The following is a 6,000-nucleotide window of genomic DNA, read 5'->3' on the forward strand; positions in this document are numbered from 1 at the left end:
ACTGATTTCATTGTGTCTCATAAATTTTAGTATAATGTATCTCCATTTTCATTAAATTCTAAAAAGCCTTTAATTTTTTTCAATATTTCTTCCTTGACCAAGTCATCATTGAGTAGGGTGTTCTTTGGCTTCCATATTTATGTTGTTTTTGTTGATATTTAAGAACAGCCTTAGTCCATGGTGATCTGATAGGGTGCATGGGATTATTTTAATCTTCTTGTATCTGTTGAGTCTTGTTTTGTGACCATTATATGGTCAATTTTGGAGATGGTACCGTGAGGTGCTGAGAAGAAGATATATTCTTTTTTTTTTAGAATGAAATGTTCTAAAAATATGTTAGATCCATATGGTTCATGACTTCTGTTAGTTTTACTGTGTCTCTGTTTAGTTTCTATTTCTATGATCTGTCCATTGCCGAGAGTGGGGTGTTGAAGTCTCCCACTATTATTGTCTAGGGTGTGATTGTGCTTTGAGCTTTAGTAAAGTTTCTTTTATGAATGTGGGTGCCCTTGCATTTGGAGCATAGATGTTCAGAATTGAGAGTTCATTTTGGTAGATTTTTCCTTTGACCAGAATGAAGTGTCCTTCCTTATCTTTTTTGATAACTTTTGGTTGAAAGTTAATTTTATTCTATATTAGAATGGCTACTCTAGCTTGTTTCTTGGGACCATTTGTTTGAGAAATTGTTTCAAACCTTTTATTCTGAGGTAGTGTCTGCCTTTGTCACTGAGGTACGTTTCCTGTATGCAGCAAAATGCTGGGTCCTGTTTATATATCCAGTCTGTTAGTCTATGTCTTTTTGGGGATTTGAGTCCATTGATGTTAAGAGATATTAAGGAAAAGTGATTGTTACTTCCTGTTATTTTTGTTGTTAGAGATGGAATTATGTTTGTGTCACTATCTTCTTTTGGGTTTGTTGAAAGAAGATTACTTTCTTGCTTTTTCTAGGGTGTAGTTTCCCTCCTTGTGTTGATGTTTTCCATCTATTTTTTTTTTTTTTTGGTAGGGCTGGATTTACGGAAAGATATTGTGTAAATTTGGTTTTGTCATAGAGTATCTTGTTTTCTCTGTTTATGGTAATTGAGAGTTTTGCTGGTATAGTAGCCTGGGCTGGCATTTGTGTTCTCTTAGGGTCTGTATGAGGAACCTAAGGACCCTGAATGAGGATCTGCCTAGGATCTTCTAGCTTTCATAGTGTCTGTTGAGAAGTCTGGTGTAATTCTGATAGGTCTGCCTTTATATATTACTTGACTTTTTTCCCTTACTGTTTTTAATATTCTTTGTTTTATGCCTTTGGTGTTTTGACTATTATGTGACAGGAGGAATTTCTTTTCTGGTCCAGTCTATTTGGAGTTCTGTGGGCTTCTTTTATGTTAATGGCATCTCTTTCTTTAAGTTAGGGAAATTTTCTTCTACAATTTTATTGTAGCCCTTTAAGGTGGGAATCTTTCTCTCTTTTGTACCTATTAATCTTAGGTTTCATCTTCTCATTGTGTCCTGGATTTCCTGGATGTTTTAGGTTAGGAGCTTTTTGCATTTTTGCATTTTCTTTGACTATTGTGTCAATGTTTTCTATATTATCTTCTGCACCTGAGATTCTCTCTTCTATCTCTTATATTCTGTTGGTGATGCTTGCATCAATGACTCTTGATCTCTTTCCTAGGTTTTCTAACTCCAGGGTTGTGTGGTTTCTTATTGTTTCTATTTCCATTTTTAGATCTTCAATAGTTTTGTTCATTTCCTTTGCCTGTTTGATTGTGTTTTCCTTTAATTCTTTAAGGGATTTTTAAAGGGCTTCTAGCTGTTTACCTGTGTTTTCCTGTATTTCTTTCAGGGAGTTATTTATGTTCTTCTTAAAGTCCTCTATTACCATCATGAGAAATGATTTGAGATCTGAATCTTGCTTTTCGGGTGTAATGGTGTATCCAGGATTTGCTATGGTGGGAGAAATGGGTTCTGATGATGCCAAGTAACCTTGGTTTCTGTTGCTTATGTTCTTATACTTGCCTCTTACCGTCTGATTATCTCTAGTGTTACCTGCCCTCACTATCTGACTGGGGCCTGTCCTTCCTGTGATCTTGGTTGTGTCAGAACTCCTCAGAGTTTAGCTGTCTCTGTGATCCTGTGATTCTGAGATCCTGGGATCCTGAGATCCTGGGTGTGTCAGAGCTCCTGGGAGTCAAGCTGACTCTGTGACCCTAAGACCCTGGTGTGAACAAGTTCCTGGGATCCTGGGATCCTGGGTGTGTTAGAGGGCCTGGGAATGGAACTTCTTCTGGGTGTTGTGGGACTGGCTGCAGGACTAGCACCTAAGGTCTGCTCAGGGCACTGGCTCAGACCAGAAGGAACCTGTGCCACTGGTTGAATGAAGTTCCTGGGTGCCTGGGTCCCACTGGTTCCACTTACCCCTGGTGTTGGGGCAGATGTTTCCTCCTCCCCTCTGATCCTATGGTCCTGGGAGCATTAGAGTACATGGGAGTGGCGCTTCCTCTGGGTGTTGTAGAACTGCCCAAGGTCTGCTCAGGGTACTGGCCCAGACCAGAAGGCTGCCTGAGTTATTTAATCATAGACGTTTTGATTGGTCTAAAGTGGCATCTTAGGGTCATTTTGAGTTGTATTTCCCTGGTGACTAAGAGTGTTGACCATTTCTTTAAGTGCTTCTCGGCCATTCGAGATTCCTCAGTTGAGAATTCTCTGTTTAGCTCTGTACCCCATTTTTTAGATTGGGTTATTTGGTTTTCTGAAGTCTAACTTCTTGAGTTCTTTGTATATTTTGGATATTAGCCCTCTATTGGATGTAGGGTTAGTGAAGATCTTTTCCCAATCTGTAGGTTCCATTTTGTCTTATTGACAGTGTTCTTTGCCTTACAGAAGCTTTTCCATTTCATGAGGTTCCATTTGTCAATTGTTGATCTTAGTACCTGAGCTGCCCTGCACAGACTTCTTCTACCCATACTTCTGGCTCCCCACAACACCTAAGGGCTGTGGTTACTTGAAAAGCAAAAGGGCATGATATAGGGTGAGGCAGAGATGTGCCTTCTAGCCCAATCTGCTCATCTTTCATCTTGCAGAAAGAACCCTCTGAACCTTTTTCTTCTCCTCTCTCCAGCACTACTCAATTCCCAAGTGCTTACATCTTCACCTGTGACCTCTCCAGTTGCACAGGCAAATCTCCAACACTTTCAAAAAATGAGAGAATAGAGTAACACTTCTGGCTTGCCTATTTATTCTATTTTTTTTTCTCCCACTCACTTTTCAATTTGTTCAACCATTCTCTCAACATTTTTGAAACAGAAAAAGAGGAGGAGGAAGAGGAAGAGAAATTTTAAAAATCCCCTCTGGAAGCAAATTAGAGCATGGGGGTAGGGTTCCAGCTGCAGAAGCCATGATAGACTTTTTGCTGATGTTCTGAAACAGGGTGTCCATTCTTTCATACCCTACTACCTCCTCTGCTGCTTCTCATTCTGCCTAGCCCCATGTTGGGTGCAACTTGTCAGCACATATTTTTGGCTATTTTATTTGGTTCTTATACCTACCACCTTTCCAACCCTTATTCCACCCCAATTTCTTCCAACCTATCACACTAGGTTGGAAAGAAAGAAGATTAGAGTGGAAAGATGATGTAGACCTCTTTGGACTACTTCCCAATAATTAAGGGCATTGGATTCCTAAGGGTAAATCCAATCTTCATTGTCAGATTATCCAGAAATCCAGAAAATGCAACATCAAACCAGCAATCCAAAATAGCAATAGCAAGAGCAGCAGTAGCATGTACCAGCAGTAGTGGGGGGAGCAGCAGCCACCACAGACCCTCTCAGAGCTCTTCTATTTATATCCTGGGTGAGGCCCAGAGTAAACCATCTACAGCTGGCAAAAATCAGCTCCCGCCTCCAGATCATGCAACAATCATAATTAATGGCTGTGAACAAACTGAAGTAGCCCCATATCCCATACCAGGATTAAAACAAAAACATATACATATAGCATAACTGGATTTTTTTAAAAAGCCAAAATTCATACTACACACCACCAGGACTTTCACACATCCCTCTTCATATTCCTCACCCTGACCTTTTCAAACATTTGTCCTTTGCTTCTCTACATGAATGCATTTCCTCAGAATTACTTTACTGAAACCACGGAATAGGTGGGGTTCCTTTGTTTTGTTTTGTTTTGTTTTGTTTTGTTTTGTTTTGTTTTGTTGATGATCTCCTAAATTTTTCCTTCCTAGCACTATCGCTAATGTCATCATGTTTATTCCTCAAGCTGCCCCATTGACTCTCAGCTTCCCTCACAGCTCACAACTCTGTTCCCAACTTCTAAAATGCTAATAGGTGCAATCTATGTGCTATATTTACTACATGAACAAAGACATGAAGGGCTGTAGAGTACATTATCTGCTGAGAAGAATCAATTCTGCTCCATCACCACAACAGATCACAACAGATTCTTCCCTTTTCATATAAGACTTGCATGCCTAATAACTTAAAATGAGAGTCAATGGGGCCTAATAACTTAACATGAAAATGAGAGAATGATTCCATTTTCATGGGTACATTATGAGCAGCTGAGGCCAAAGGAAACATCAGAAAGAGGGATTCAGAGATGTCTAAAAGCATTTGTAGTAGAATCCAAGCATAGCAGAGATTATACTCCCATCTCTCCAGGGCCCATCCTGAGCTCATGGAACTCTGGGCAGTCTATAGAATACGGCTTAACCACTGCAATCTATTTGATATGGTCCCTCTTCCCTCCTTTGTAGACAACCCAGAGATTGCCTCTTCCCTAGAATCTTGGAAAGGTGAGTCTTTTTCCCCTCCCTACAGTAGCTTCCTGGGACTGAGGGTGAAAGGACAAAGAGAACTAGATGAGAGGTCTCAAGGAAAGATCCTGGAGATTTGGGTAGCCAATGTTAGAGATGAAAACTGGGGGAATCTCTTTAATGTAATATAATTCTTTATGCCAATATGACAGATCTCTCTGAATCCTAATTCACTCTAGGAAAATGCCTGAAGAATGGAAAAAGTCCACAGAGAAGGAGAAAACCAGAGGGAGTAAGTCTCAAAGACAGATCCAGACCTAGGGAGATAAGACAACCAAGTCTGCTGGGGTTAGGGTAAACAGCTATTTCTTCTTTCATCCTCTTACCCTCTTGCAGCAACTCATAAAGCATCTGCTGCCAAAACAGGAAATGTGGCAGCCTCTGGAACAGCCTGCAAAAAAAAAAAAAAAAAAAAAAAAAAAAAAAAAAAAAAAAAAAAAAAAAAAACAAGCCATGGAAGAAGTAAAGTGGTACCTTTCTGATATGTCTCTCTTGGTGCCAGTGTCTTGACTTGTGACACATAAAACAGTAGGCTCTCTAGGGCAGCCTTATTTTCAGGCACAATTCCAGGAACACAAATATAGACTCCTTAAGAGAGTAAGTTAGTTGAGTACAATCACCTCTGCACACAGAATGTATATGATTAGTTGTGTGTGTGTGTGTGTGTGTGTGTGTGTGTGTGTGTGTGTGTGTGTGTACAATAGGTTTTTCTGTGTACGATCTCCTGTCACTCTTTCCATGGGAGTGGTAGACATTGGCTCACTCAACAAAGAGTTTCCCATGATGTGATGGACTGGGATGGGAGGTAGGGAACATGAATACAAATGAAGTTACTTTTTCAGATATGAACTCTTCTACCTTGAATTTGAATCCATACTAGAAAACCTCAAATGGGAGAAAAGACTATGAAGGGGACAGAAAAGCCATTACTTTCCAAGTTGATGGGTTAAAAGTCACGGGAAGATGAGTGTGTCCCCAAGTGACCCCGATGGGCCCGAGTATGAGTATTCCCACTCCTCCCTCAGATCCAGCCTCCATCACTACCCCTACCATGAGACCTACAAAGGCCACAGCTTCACCACTGACCTTGACAACACTTTGATGTCAAATGTCTCTAATTTCCCACTGACATTTAGACTTCCACCATTGTCTGATACTGGTTCTCTCTGGATCAGCCC

The sequence above is a fragment of the Mus caroli genome, unplaced genomic scaffold (assembly GCF_978045245.1).
Source record: "Mus caroli unplaced genomic scaffold, Mus_caroli_1 scaffold_16, whole genome shotgun sequence".
NCBI lineage: Eukaryota > Metazoa > Chordata > Mammalia > Rodentia > Muridae > Mus > Mus caroli.